The 15,360-nt window shown below is 45.0% G+C and overlaps 1 protein-coding gene and 1 long non-coding RNA gene across 2 annotated transcripts in view; both read left to right on the top strand.

Annotated features, from left to right (window-relative positions):
- The window catches only part of LOC129640273 (dedicator of cytokinesis protein 11-like), a 198,933-nt gene that overhangs the window by 99,717 nt on the left and 83,856 nt on the right, over nt 1–15,360 (top strand). The gene's annotated exons all lie outside the window — the stretch shown is intronic.
- LOC129640278 (uncharacterized) overlaps nt 1,415–15,360 on the top strand; it is a 49,731-nt gene continuing 35,785 nt past the window's right edge. Inside the window, exon 1 of the long non-coding RNA XR_008708719.1 lies at nt 1,415–1,864. This is a non-coding gene — a long non-coding RNA (uncharacterized LOC129640278). The remainder of the gene's footprint in view (nt 1,865–15,360) is intronic.

Raw genomic sequence — 15,360 nt, forward strand, 5'->3', positions numbered from 1 at the left:
TATAGTTGATTTAAAATGTTGGTTTAGTTTCTACTGTACAGCAAAGTGAGTCAGTTATACATATACATAGATCCACTCTTTTTAAGATTCTATTCCCATATAGGTCACTACAGAGTATTGAGTAGCGTTTCCTGTGCTATACAGTAGCTTTTTATTAATAGAAATCAAGGATTTTGAGATGGGAAAATGATCATGGATTATCTAGTAGGTCCTATATATTTTTTCCCTTTTACACTAAAAAGATTTTGTGCACAAATTTTACAAGATTACACTCCATGTACAGTTATTACAAAATGTTGGCTATATTCCTTGTGCTATAGAATACATCCTCGCTACCTACCTAACACCCAGTAGTTTGTACCTCCCATTCCCCTACCCCAACCACTAGCTTCTCTAGAGCTGGTGGGTCCAATCAAATCACCAGGATTTTTATAAATGGAAAAGGAAGGCAGGAGGGTGAGGGTCAGAGTCAGAGAAAGAGATGTGACAAGGGAAGCAGAGGTCTGAGTGGTGCAGGAAGCAGTCAAGGAATGTAGCAGTCTCTAGAAGCTGGGAAAGGCAGGGAAATAGATTCACCCTCACACCCTCCAGAAGTGAACACAGGTCTGCCTACAGCTTGACTGTAGTCCAATGAGACTTCTGACCTACAGAATTCTAATATCAATATCATAAAACTGGGTGGTTTAAAGCCACTAAATTTGTGATAATTTGTTACAGCAGCCACAGGAAAACTAAAGGGTTCTTCCTCCATCCTCATCATCCTTAATCCTCACAATCACCCACTTTCAACGTATTCAGTGCATACTTTTCCAGCTCACCTTCCATCTCCCAATATATATATCTATAAAAAAAGAAGTGTATAGAAAGTTGGCTGTGAGTTTTGAAAAATCCAAGTACATAGTATGGTACTCTGTTGTGCTCAGATGCTCAGTCCTGCCTGACTGTTTGCGACCCTATGAATTGTAGCCCACCAGGCTTCTCTGTCCATGGGATTCTCCAGGCAAGAATACTGGCATGGGTTGCCATGCCCTCCTCCAGAGGATCTTCCTACCCAGGGATCGAACCTGGGTCTCCTGCATTCCAGAGGGATTCTTACCAACTGACCCACCAGGGAAGCCCAGCATGGCACTGTCTCTCATATTTAACATTTAGCTTTTTTCTTTCTTTCTATGTTCAACTTCGCATTATGTATCACCAGCTTTCAAATATACCTTCTGGACCGTTCACAAAGCACGCTCCCACCAAGTGCCCTCTTTGGTCTTCCAAGTGCACCCTGTGAAGTCAGGCCTGGGATTTCTAACCCTGGAGTCAGAGTTTTAGGAAACAAGGGCTCAGAGGCCAATGACTGCAAGCTGAGACTCCAGAAGTCCAGGTCAAGGCTCCTTCTGGAGGCCGCTCTGCCCTGCCCGAGTGCTCGGCTGGACACGTTCGAGGTTCCTCCGGGCTGCACACCATTCGTACGGAGCCCGGCTGTGCCCGGGCCTGGCCGTGACGAGGCCGGGGCTGCACTGCCTGGCCGGCGATCGAACTCCCGGGGCGCGACGGAGGCTCGGCTGCCGCGGGGCCAGGTGTCGCGCCTCGGAAGCCGCTGCTGGAGCCGCGGGCGCCCCGTCCCTCTGCCGGCGCTGGCCCCGGGGTTATCTGCCTCCGGTGGGCCGGGTGGCCCTTCCCGTGTGCCCCGGCCCCCCCACCTCCAGGGAGGCAGAGCTGGGAAGTGGTACCGGGAGCGAAAGAGGCGGAGACTGCGGCGGCTGCAGCCCGGCCGGGCTCCGAGAGGGGGGCTGCATGGAGCGGCCGGCGCGGCTCTGCGGGCTGTGGGCGCTGCTGCTCTTTGCCGGCCGCGGCGGCGTGGCTGCGCCCGCGGGTGAGTAAGGTCCCCCGGCCGAGGCAGCGGGAATCGCGGCCGAGAGGCCCGCTGGGGCGCCTGGGGCCGAGGGCCGCGGCGGAGTCCGGGTCGAGGGCCCTCTTCCGGACATCCCGCGGCCGCGGCGGCAGGCGCCTCCCGCGCCCGGCTGGAGTTTGGGGGACCCGGGCCGACCGGGGTTTCCTGGATCCCGGGCGACTGGGTTGGCGGGGCGGGAGGACGACGACTTGTCGTCGCACTTCCCTTGGCCGTAGGGCAGCGCCGAGGAGCCTGGCGCCAAGGCCTGGGGCCGGAAAGGAGTTCGCGGGGTCAGGGGCGGGAGTGTCGCCCGTGGCCCGGAGCGGGGATGAGGGGCCGGGAGGCTGCGGGGACGGCGACCAAGGTCCGGGAGTGCGGGTGACGCGCCGAGGCTCCTTGCGCGGCGGGTCCAGCCAGGTGGCGGCAGTCGAAGGGAACCTCTGAAGCGCCTAGTCCCTGTAGCAAAGGACGGGTCTGCTCTGGCACACAAGAAATCCATGGGAAATCCGGAGCACCATCCGCGTGGAAGCCTTTTTCTTTAGTAACCTTTTTATTTTGGAATAATTTTCGATTTACAGAAAAGTTGCACAGATGCGAGTTCTCATATGCTCCTCACCTGGTGCGGCCATTTAAATGAATCAACCAGAGTTACTGTGAAAACTTGGGGGGAGGGGGCACTAATGAATTCCTGAGGGACAGCTTTTGGCCTGAGCGACCTTCTGGACGTTTTTTTGGTGACCATAGTAGCTCCAAAGTTGATAGGTTTTATTGTCACGTTGACACAAACACCCACAATTTGTTTATTGCTTTTTCAGCCAGTGCCTTGGGCTTTGAAACCCCAGTTGAAATGTTGATTGGGAAACTTGGATGCCCTCTATTGATTCAGTCAACAAAACCTATGCCCACTCTGCGTGCCCTGTGCCAGGCAGTGTTCTAGGGGCAGAGAATACAGTGGTGAGCAAAACAGAGCAAGTCCTTGCCCTTTGGAGCTGGTATGCTATTGGTAGAGTCAGCGTAAGGGGAGGGGGAAGTAAAATATAAGGTATGTTAGAGGGCAGTAAGTACTATGGAGAAAAACAAAGCAGTCCAGGGGTTTGCCATTCTAAATAGGGTGGACTACGTAGACTGCCACTGAAAAGGCAGCATTTGAGGAGAGACTTGAGGGAAGTTTGTAGTTTGCCAGTCATTCATTCAAGTGCCTGCCTTCTTTAGTACTGAGCCAGGTGTTGTGCATTGGCTTAGAGCCTTAGAGTATATTGTGTAATCGTTGTGCCCCCCATGCTCCTAGTTCACTTGGGGGGATCTGATTTCCATAATCATGGGGCAGCTACAGTGCAGACAAGGGAGGGGGGTCACCCATCCCCTCGGTTGTTGTCATTGAGTTACTCAGTCACCTCTGACTCTTTTCCGACCCCATGGACTGTAGCCCTCCAGGCCCCTCTGACCATGGGAATTTCCCAGGCAAGAATATTGGAGTGGGTTGCCATATCCTTCTCCAGGGGATCTTCCCGACCCAGGGATCAAACCCGCATCTCCTGCATTGCATTGTATTGCAGGTGGGTTCTTTGCTGCTGAGCCAGCAGGGAAGCCACCCATCTCCTTAGTCTCCTGATTTTCACCGTGCCACTCCAGTCCCCTCCCTCCTCCAGACTCCCTCTCCCACACACCTCACACCTGGAACAACAAACAGCTGACTCTAGCTGATACTGGCAATCCCCAACTAATCAGTTTTGTCACAGAGGTTCATTGGCGACTTGGTTACTCAGAAATACAGAAACTTTTTCCCATTGGAAATATTGATTCAATTGCATTAAGATATGGTGGGGGGGAAAAAGGCAAAACAAAACAGGGGACTTGACTATTATAATGGTCTGACCTTACCCAGCTGTGGGACTTCAGGACTGGTCATTTCTCTCTCTCGTGCAACAGTGTTCTCTGTGAAAGGAGGTTGAACTCCATAAGTTTTAAGGGCTCCTCCAGCTCTAATCATTTGAGCGTTTATAAAAATGATTAGGTTACCAGCTTAGTTTTTGTCTGTGTAGATTGGTAAGCCCACATTGTGGCATTCTTAGTAACAACTAGCATTTCTATAGTGTTTACTCTATGCTGGGCAGCATTCTAAGTTTTCCACTTGACCTATTTCATCTTTCCACAGAACCGCTCCTGTTGGTGCTGTTACCATTCTTGTTTTGTATAGGAGGAAACAGGCACGGCAAGGCCCAGAGGCTTGCCCAGAGTCTCGTAGGTGCTAGACTGCAGGAGGGAGCTAGGCTGCTGACCCCAGCACTGGCTTCCAGAGACCATGCCCCTAACCACTGCATTCATTGCCTCTCTCTGCAGAAATGAGGAGAGTCCTTGGCTGGGAGGGGAGCTGGGCCTCTCCCAGTGCTGCAGGGCAGGACTGGTGGGCATTCACACAAGTATGTACAGGCCATTGGTAAAAAGCGAATGATCATGTATTGGAGACTTGCTTTATGACTGCCAGACTGTGTAGTCCAAACAATAAGTACCATAGGCATTCAGAAGAGGGGAAACTGAGGGCTGGGAATTCTGAGGAAGAACTAAAATTTGAGCTAGACTTTTAGGGTGGGTGACATTTGAGTTGGTAGAGGAGAAGTTATTCCCAGTTTGGGAGGCGAGCAGGAGCACAGGCCCAGAAGTAATGGTGGTGGTGCCCCTGTGGGCTCAACGAGGAGTCCGGCTTGGCAGGAGGGTGTATTGGCCAAACCAGTCAAGGCAGAAGGGCTTCATTTGCCCTTGAGGCTGAGTTGGGGTGCAGAGGGAGGGAAATAACACTGGAAGAGTAGTCAACAGGGAGACTTGACTGAGTGTGGGGCTGGAGGGAGGGGGGACTCACCAGAGTGCAAAGCTCTGCAGGAATCTAGGATTGGAGGTGGCCCCTGGAAAGATAGGTCATGCATGCCTTCTGTCCAGGCTCGGGCCTAACTGCTGTATGTCTGCCTGCCTCACGGGACCCAGCAGAGCACCTGAGTATGATCAGGATAATTAAGAGAGGTGTTGCAAGGAAAGCACTGAAAGAGGCTGATGGTTAAGATGTAAAGTAAGGAGATGGATGACTCATGTATGACTCGTGATTTCCTTGACTTTTCCCGACATGTGCATGTTTCTGCCAGCTCCTGTGACTGAACGAGAGACAGCACAAGCTTTGAGTTAAGCCTTATTATTAGAGACAGCATTGATCGTATTCATTCGAAATTAGAATGGGATCTTGCGCTAGAAGTGTGAAGATGTAGAAGTCAGTTGGTTTCAGGACATTGATAGAAACTCACCCAGAACCTTGCTATTCTGCCTTAGGTTAAATTCAGAGGATCCCATCACAGGCCTCTTGTGTTAACAGCACTACCTTGAGTGCACCCCCACAAAATTTCTAGAAGAAAAGCACTTGCTGAAGAGCAAAGAACCTGTGAGTCAATTAAACCCAGACCGATCAGGCTACATCCATCTTTATATTCTCTGTGGTGCCACATGGTGTATTCCCTCCAGACATCACAAATAAACCCAGAAGCCCCTGGTTGTTGTCCCTTCCAATCAGATTGCTGGCCCTAAGCTTCTTCTAGTGGAAATCCTGGAATCACCCTGAACAGTCTCTGGCCTAGAGAAACCTAAATCCAGTGGGAGAAATGGACATGGCCACAAACCTCTTTATCATTTGCTGCTGCTGCTGCTGCTAAGTCACTTCAGTCGTGTCCGAATCTGTGCAACCCCATAGACAGCAGCCCACCAGGCTCCCCCATCCCTGGGATTCTCCAGGCAAAAACACAGGAGTGAGTTGCCATTTCCTCCTCCAATGCACGAAAGTGAAAAGTGAAAGTGAAGTCACTCAGTCGTGTCTGACTCTTAGTGACCCCATGGACTCCAGCCTACCAGGCTCCTCCATCCATGGGATTTTCCAGGCAAGAGTACTGGAGTGGGGTGCCATTGCCTTCTCCATTATTATTTGCTACAGTAGAGGAAATCTGTCAAGTGTAATGGGTACTCAGGTGCTTTCCAGGTGTCACTAGTGGTAAAGAACCTGCCTGCCAAAGCAAGAGACCCAGGAGAAGAGGGTTCAATCCCTGAGTCAGAAAGATCCCCTGAAGGAGTGCATGGCTATCCACTGTAGTACTCTTGCCTGAGAATCCACATGGACAGAGAAGCCTGGCAGGCTGCAATCCAGTGAGTTGCAGAGTCAGACACGACTGAAGCGAGTTAGCACACAGCACACACACACAGACGTGACCTATAAGAGCGAGGTGATAAGGACCTGAAGAGAACACTGGAGGTGAGGATGGGGGAAGAGTAGATCTGAGAGGTGGTTTCCCAACGAAGTGTTGTTGTTCAGTCGCTCAGTTATGTCTGACTCTTTGCCACCCAAGGGACTGCAGCAAGCCAGGCTTCCCTGTCAATCATCATCTCCTGGAGCTTGCTCACACTCATGTCCATTGAGTCGGTGATGCCATCCAACCACCTCATCCCCTGATGTCCCCTTCTACTCCTGCCTTCAACCTTGCCCACTATCAGGGTCTTTTCCAATGAGTCAGTTTTTTGCATTAGGTGGCCAAAGTACTGGAGTTTGAGGTTTAGCATCAGTCCTTGCAGTGACTATTCATGATTGACTTCCTTTATGATTGACTGCATCTGAGTGACCACATGGCTAATCGGTGGAATGGGCAAACTACATAGGCTAGATCCGGGAAGGGAGGTGTCTAGGATTTAAGTTTTAGCATTCCTCTCTCACTGATTTTTGTTGGGCATGGGGACAGTAGCTGGTAGACTTTGACCTTAGACTATTCCTATATTTTAACTTAAAATAGATTTATTTCCATCATACAGTTTGAGCCTTTGAAATAATTTTATTTAAAAATTAGTTTCTGGCCATGCCATGGGAGCCTCTGTTGGCCTCAGATAGCCAGTCGCCCACCGTCCCCACCATGGGGCCGCTGCCCAGGTCCTTTGGGGCATGGCGTGGCATGTCCCTCCACGTGTTGGGACCGAGTCCAATACAGAGAAATCTTCATCCTGGAACACAGGCACAACCAGAAAGGCAGCAGCCCCCTCGCCCAACACTGCACCACTCAATTGTGGGGAACCTGGTGCTAAACCATTCCTAGATGACCTGCTTCTGGGTTGGGGTTTTGCATGTAGCAGAGCAGCTCTCTCGCTTCGATCTATTGAAAATCAGCCCTCAATACAAAGGTTTGGAAAAAGAAATAAGGTTATCAAAATTTCTGTTTAGTAACAGGATATTTTTTTTTTAAGACAAAAAAATTAGTTTCTATGGTCAGGCAATAGTTTTAGAAGTGCTAAAGTATTTTTTCATGCAGAACATAGAATACATTAAATGACTAAGGTAAACAGAAGAAAATAACAATAACCAAAAGTCATATTTAACATTGTAGCTTTTATTTGACCCAGGATTTACAAAGTCAAATGCAAACAAAAAGACAGGAAGGGTTCTTTGAGAGTAAGGAATGCTGTTGCTATCTTCACAGGACCATTATCCAGTTTTGTATGGTGTCAGGTTCTTTTCCAGACTCTGTTCTCTTTACCTTGATGTATAATTGTATTATTTACTATTTACCATTTCCTCTTTACTATATATGATAGAATACAAGCAAAGGGTTTTTGTAAACTGCATGTCCTCTGGAAGTACAATCAGAAGGTTAACTCATTCCCAGTACCACACTTGTTTACACAATTTCTTCCCCTTTCTTTTTTCTACTTTTGCTAAAAACACACACACACACACACACAAACACCCCCCCCCCGAAAACAAAACAAACAAACAAAATCCCTGGGAATGTCCCTGTGGCTAAGACTCTGCACTGGCAATGCAGAGGTCCTGGGTTCAATCTCTGGACAGGGAAACAGATCTCACATGCTGCACCTAAGACCCCCATGAAGCCAAATAATAAATAAATACTTAAAAAAAAAAGCAAACAGCAATGAAGAACATAAAAGCACCTGGGTTTTCAGCAGCACAATAGAGTAGTTAAATGTTACTTATTTTCTATTTAGTTTTTAGTAAATATTAAACATTTTTTTCTAATAATGCAGGATATAAAATCATAAAATAAGTTGACAGTTAACTTGCCAGTGATTGAAACACATCAAATGTTAGCTATGAATAACTAATTCTAAAGTAAATGAATAAAAGGTTTAAATAACTAGAATCAAGTACTTAGAATGTATTATTTACAGCAAAAGTCAAATCATAATACAGTAAATTCTACTTCTTTTCCATTTTGTTTTTAGTAAATATTATTTTAAATATTTCTGTAATAATGCAGGATATAAAAACATAAAATAAGTTGATAGTTAACTTGCCAGAGAGATTGAAACACATCAAAAGCTTGATATGAATTCTAAAGTACATTAATGAAACAGTTTTAAGCAACTACAACCTTCAACCACTTAGAATGTATGATTTAGAGTAAAAGGCAAAGATGATTGATGCTATGTTATAAGCTTCCATGTTTTGGGAAAGAAATATGTAAAGGGAGATAATATTCAACCCTGGTGGTACTTCACTCCAAGAGATATTGAATCAAATTAACCCCCACAACCACAACTTATTGTTTTTGTCTCCCCACAAGCTAAAAAGTGGGGGAATGTAGAAGTGACTGCTATTATGTATGGGCTTTTTTAAAGGGTGATGAAGATATTCTAAAACTGTGGTGATGGTTTTACAAGTTTTTAAATATACCATAGAAACTAATGTATTGTACTTTATTTTAAAGGGTGAGTTTTATGGCACATGAATTAACTCAATAACTTTGTTTTTTCTACACGCCCAAGGACACATGAAAAAAAAAAAAAAACGTAAAGAAAAAAGGAGTTGAATACCACCACGGCCCAGGGAAAGTAAGGAAGGTGGTAGGGGGAGGACAGAAGAAAGGAAGGAGAGGGACATGCATTGCTGACTAGTTCTCCCCTCCTCCATTCAGTATACATGTGCACACACTTGCACATGTACACACATGCACACACACACACGCACACACACACACACGCACACACACACACTGTGATAACCAGTGACAAGCAACTGGCTGCTTTTTTTACAGATAAAACCATAACTGCTTTGTTTCCTGAAAAGGTCTCCTGCTCTTGTAAATGTTGCCCTTGCTTGCTAAATACTTGGTCTTTGTTAATGAGGTTTTTCCTTCTTATGCTCTTGCTTTTTGATTTTTAAAAGCAAATTTTCATAACTAGTATACAGCCTGTGTCACATCTTCTCTTTTGTAATTTAAGTCATGCCGTATGGTATCTGGAAAGTCATGCTCACTTTATTCTGAAAAATATCTGCTTCTGAATCTTTCTCAGTGTAAGTATTGTAGTTACCTTGTCAAGCCAAGTAAGTATTTCACAAGTGTTTCAGGGTTGAACTCTTACAGTCCAGGCCTTTTAGGTGTTCTCTTGGCTTTCTTTTTTTTTTTTTTTTTTTTTTTTACACCTTCTTATTGACTCATAAGGGCTTCCCAGGTGGCACCTGTAATAAAGAACTCACCTGACAGTGCAAGAGTCTAAGAGACTCGATGGATGGGAAGATCCCCAGGAGGAGGGCATGACGACCCACTACCATATTCTTCTAGAGAATCCCACGGACAGAGGCGCCTGGCAGGCTACAGTCCACAGTGTTGCAAAAACTAGGACACAACTAAACCAACTCAGCATGGCACACACGGACTCACAGACACTAGCAGCTTAATTTCAACAAAAAGATGATCATCTCTACACTTCTATACATAAGTAAAAAAACTAAGTCTCTTTCTTTGTAGCTGAATTTTATTAACTGGCAATAAGTCACTATTTCAAAGTCTTAGTCATTTGCTCAACATTTTATTGCCTGTATATTATGTTCTGGGAAGTAGAATCAAAGTCAGGAATTATCACTTACATAGTCTGAATTCAAATGTTAAATAGTCTGAATTGATAGGAAGACTGTCCTCTTGGACCAGAAAAGTAGTCTCCTTAAGAGACAGATGGAGCGACAGCTACTTCCCCCCTTTTTCTCACTGTATCTTGACTTTTCTCTTTATTGAAGACCCTGAGTGCAAGCCTGAGTCTCATCTTGTGCCTTATCAGCATCATGGGCTGCACCTTCAGCAACATTCATATCCTTCCTTGCTGTGGACTGTTCACTGCAAGGTGTCTGGCTACTGCTCTCTCTCATTGAAACGCGAAAAACACCAAATGATGGTCTTTGCACATTAGAGCTTGAAGTATAGTCTAAAGGAAAGAGATGTAAAGTGGTGTTTTCATCTCTCCGTGTAATAGGAGAAAATATGCTTTTGGTGTAATCAATCATACTTTCCTCTGAAGTTTCAGATAATATTTCAGCAGGTAGCTCTTCTTCTGGAGAAATAATGGAAAGGCTCCAAGGGAAATCAATCTCAGTCCTCTGTGTGAAAATGTATCTGCTTTGTGGATGGCCAAGCCTGGCATCAGGAAGGCTGGAGTCATCTTGAAATCCAAACACTGTCTGAGGGCCGAGTGTAGACGCTGAAGGAACAGTGCTAGATGACTTCTGACTGCCACTGCTTATTGTGATAGTCTTAGTGCTGTTAGAGGAGATCTCGTGAGGGCTCTCTGGCACCTCAAAGACGTCCTGACTGTACAATGGAACCTGAAGCTCGGAACTGTGTGGCTGTTTCTTTTTCCCTCGAGCTTTCATCTGTTTGGTTTTCGTTTGTGTTTTCATTTTGAGAGCCACATGCCTCTCAGGTCCGGGCAGAGGGTCCGCGATCGAAATAACTGACTCGCTCTTTTGAGACCCAGGGACGGAGTCATCGTCACTATCAGAAGAAGAACGGCGAGACTGTGGCTGTTTCCTCTTGAGCCTAGCCGAAAGCTGCTTGTTTTCTTCTCTTAGTTTATTCCTTTCTGCTGTGAGCTCACCAGTAAATTTCAGATTTTGTAGTTGGATATCATAAAATTCTTGCTGTAGCGTATTTCTGTACATTTCGTTTACTGTAGAGCCATTGCATACTTCAGCGTTTAATTGACCTCGCAGGTCATGGGTAGCATCATTCAAGTCTGTCCCTTGCTCCGTCAACTCTTTAATTCTGGACATGGAGCCTGTCCAGCTCTCGTCTGACAATTGCTCTTTCCTCAATCTGGTTACTTCCCCCTGAAGTCGGAGTGGCTCTCCGTCATGGAGCTCTTTTAATGTTAGCCAGGTTTTTGTAAAATCTTCAGAAGCTACATCACAGAGGCTGATCTGTGTTTTATCTCCTTTGGAAGAGCTCTGCCCACTTTCCCAGTCCTCTTCACCCCCGTCCCCCACCTCCATCTTGATTCCCTGACTGGGATTGGGAAACAGTGGAGACACGCACCAACAAAAAAGGGCTGCGGATGGGATGACAGTTTAAACTCTTCTACAGACCTGTGAAGCGGCTTCCAGGCACTGGGTGGGAGATCGGGCGGGCAAGAGGATGGATCGAAGATGGCTCGGGGTGGACAGAACGGCACAGTTGGGGGGCTGGAAGGAGACACCAGCCTCCTTTTGCCGAGAAAAGCGAAGGTGTGTGGGAGGGAAGATGGCGCCTTCAAGCCACCCTGTGCCGGACTGGAGACTGGAGAGACCGGAAACGCAGTGAATTCTGGGAAAGCCCCGCTGAGCTGAAGTGCGTCACAAAAGGCGGTGGGGGTGGAGGGAGTTGGAACTTACCCCCTGCTTTATTTTTGAAACAAAGTAATTTGACCCAGTTTTAGCATCTTTCTTCCTGACAGTCAGTATTTTATAATCATTGAAAACCGCAAATACCCATGGTCATTAGCAAGTTGGACGTAAAGTCAAAAGCCATGCACTCTTTCCTCCCTGTCACCCCTCCGTTTAGGCAACAGTGCTTAGTGGTCCATTCCTAGATTCCGAGGCTCTCGGGAGACTGGCAATTCTGTAACTGATTACTGTTGCGACCCATGCTAGATCTTTGCTGGTGGCTCAGTAGGTAATGCAGGAGAGCCAGGTTCAATCTCTGGATCGGGAAGATCCCCTGGAGAAGGAAATGGCAACCCACTCCAGTATTCCTGCCTGGAGAATTCCATGGATAGAAGAGCCTAACCCATGAATTTTCAAATATCATTTGTTACAATGCAAAGTATGGTAATATAGCACAGTTTCTGTACAGTCATTTCATCGTATGTGAATATAATATCAAATATGCATGGATTGTTTTTAGCAATTTTAGTTAATAGTTATTAGTTTAATATGAAGGAAATTAATTTTCTCATTGAATTATTATTCTTGTATTATTTTACATTCAATATCTTTTATCCATACTTTAATGCAAATAATGACATTTGAATATAATAATATATATAATATTTGTTTAGCGTGACTATTGTTCATTCAGTGATTATTAAGGGATTGCCCATGCTGAGCTGTCTGCAGAGGTCAGAGCACTGTAAATACTATTTTGACAAAGACGTATTTCACACAGGTTGAAATATTGACATGTTCAGTAGGACAAGGGGGAAGCTAGAGGGTCATATAAATGAAAGCTATCCTCTAAAAAGCAAATCTTAATAAAAAGTCAGAGTGAGAAAACGTTCATTTCCAGACAGTCCTTTAGAGGTTGCATAAGAGGAAGCCAGCAGAACTGGCTCTGCCATGAGGACTAATCATAAACACAAATGTCTTGAGCAGATGGATGCTGAGCTACTAGACTCAGGACCTTTCAAAAAAAAATGGGAGTGGTACAGCCTTCAGCTTTGCTCTTTGTCTCTTGTAACAATGTATTGAAGCTGTGTCTTTCAGTTGGCCCAGATGCTTTGTTTTCCTTCTGATTTAGAAACAAGTCTCACACCATTGGCATCATCGAAAACATCAGGCCATAGGGAACCCCTGTACATAACATAGCTGCTTTTCTATGATTTCTCATTTTTGTCCATATAATTAGCAGCACGGCCTAAAATGCCTCCCACGTTATTTCTTAGGTACATACCTAGATCATCACTCACATCTTGTCTACAAAGAAGTTGGCACCTATTTATTTGTTACAGAGCTGTTGATACAGAGCTGAAGTAAAAAATTTCAGAATTGATTAACCCAGATGGTATTTGATTAAGGAGTAAATACAGCAAAACTCATTAAGTCTGCAGGTACTGGGAGCCTGGTGTCTTTTTGCTTGTCTCTCTGAGTCTTTGGGAGAGAAAATCATTCAAAACTGTTATGTGAATCTCTGTGTCATACAGTTTTAATTTCCTTTTTTATTTTTTATTTTTTTAAATCTCAGGTTCTACAACAACTGAAGCAAACATTTTCCATCAGGCACTTCTTGAAGGAAATACTGCTACGGAAGTTTCCCTAACAGTATTAGATACCATATCATTTTTCACTCAGTGTTTCAAGGTAAAAATGAAAGGTTAGAATTTAGTCAGTATCTTTGCAAAGAAAATACACAAAAATTAACTAGGCAGATGAAGCTTAGTTCAGTAGAAAAGCCTCCCCCCCCCCCAGTAAGCAGTCAGGAAACGTGGGTGGCAGACCTAGTGTGACCTCAAGAAATCACTGAGACTCATCCTTAAAATGAGCGAGTTGGACTGTTAATAATTTGTTCCTTATTCTTCTTCTCTGTTATTTTTGTGTTTCAAAACAGGGTTTTTTTTCATACTTTTATGAAAACATCCAGTCATTTCTGGCCCAAATTATGATTGAGTCTGATTATCCAAATACCCGTTGAAAATAGGTGTCTTGTGAAGCCAGAAGATGTCCAGGCTCCAGGCAGGCTGGCTGGCTGGCTGGCGTCCCTTGTCAGGTGCTTATTGGTTTTACTCAGATGCTTGCCTCTCAGTACAAATCATCATTGCTAGGATTAAAAAACAGAAGAAGAAATTGAAAGCAGTTACCTTGCAGGGTTGTTGAAGGTGTACAATGAAATAATGGATGTTAGAGAGCTTTGAATAAACACTGTATAACTATGTGCTTTGCTTAGTTGCTCAGTCGTGTCTGACTCTTTGGGACCACATGGACTGTAGCCCAACAGGCTCCTCTGTCCCTGGGATTCTCCAGGCAAGAATGCTGGAGTGGGTTGCCATTTCCTCCTCCAGGGGATCTTCCCAACTGAGGGATTGAACCCAGATTTCCCGCATTGCAGGAGGATTTTTTCCTGGCTGAGCTACCAGGGGAGCCCATATAACCATAGTGTGAGGTAACAGTAGCAGGAGAAGTCAAAAGTGAAAACTCTTGCTGGCTTTTCATCTGAGTTACACAGATTTTTTTTTTCTTTTCTTTCCCCTTCTCAAAGTAATGCAGTTGATTGCTCAGGCCTCCAGATTTACTATGGAAACCAAGACTGTGCTTTCAAAGAGGCGTATAAGGGAAAACTAAATTAGATACTAATCAGAAATAAGCTGCAGTGTCTTTATATGAAGTATTAAGTTTGTTCTGATTAAAATGCAACCCAAATTTATTTTTTATTATGCCAGTAAATAAGACCGGAGAAGGCAATGGCACCCCACTCCAGTACTCTTGCCTGGAAAATCCCATGGATGGAGGAGCCTGGTAGGCTGCAGTCCATGGGGTCGCTGAGGGTCGGATATGACTGAGCGACTTCACTTTCACTTTTCACTTTCATGCATTGGAGAAGGAAATGGCAATCCACTCCAGTGTTCTTGGCTGGAGAATCCCAGGGACAGGGGAGCCTGGTGGGTTGCCATCCATGGGTTCACACAGAGTCAGACACGACTGAAGTGACTTAGCAGCAAATAAGACATTTGGTTTCATGGTTTGCATTGTATTTCTTCCTCCTGTTCAGACATTTCTTGTTTATGTAACATACATCTGTTGGTAGATGACAGCACTATCCTAAGCGATTTAGAAATATTAGTTCATTTTTTATTGTGGACTGAAGGTAGGAAAGGGGACTGCAGATGGGCACCACGGATCTTTTAGAGATGATGGGAATGACTAGATTGTAATAAATGGACAACTCCATATATTTACTAAAAATAATTGAATGATAAATTTAAAATAGGTAAATTTTGTTGTATGTAAGTTAAACCTCAATCAAATTAAAAGTACAAATGAGAACTGACCTTTAATTCTCACACTAGCTTTGCAATATAGATGCTGTTATTTTTCCGATTAAAAATTTGTTTTTATTTATGTAGCTCCATGGGTCTTAGTTGCAGCACTCAGGATCTTTGATCTTCTCGGGATGCAGGATCTTTTCACTGTGGCATGCAAACTCTTAGTTGTAGCATGTGGGATCTAGTTGCTTGACCAGGGTTTGAACCTAGGTCCCTCCCCATGCCAGTGCGGAGTCTTAACCAATGGACCGCCAGGGAAGTCTCTATTTTTCCCATTTTAAAGTGAGAGAAGTGAAGCTCACAGGGAGCCTATGTCACACAGCTAGTTGGAGGCAGATCAGGATTATGATCTTGCCAATTATCATAAGAGTCCATGCTTCTAAACACTACCCCATTTTCTTAAAAAAAGTAGACTAAGGAAATAGCCAGAAAGATGGAGCACC

This window comes from Bubalus kerabau, chromosome X, assembly GCF_029407905.1.
Source record: "Bubalus kerabau isolate K-KA32 ecotype Philippines breed swamp buffalo chromosome X, PCC_UOA_SB_1v2, whole genome shotgun sequence".
In the NCBI taxonomy this organism is placed as follows: Eukaryota; Metazoa; Chordata; class Mammalia; order Artiodactyla; family Bovidae; genus Bubalus; species Bubalus kerabau.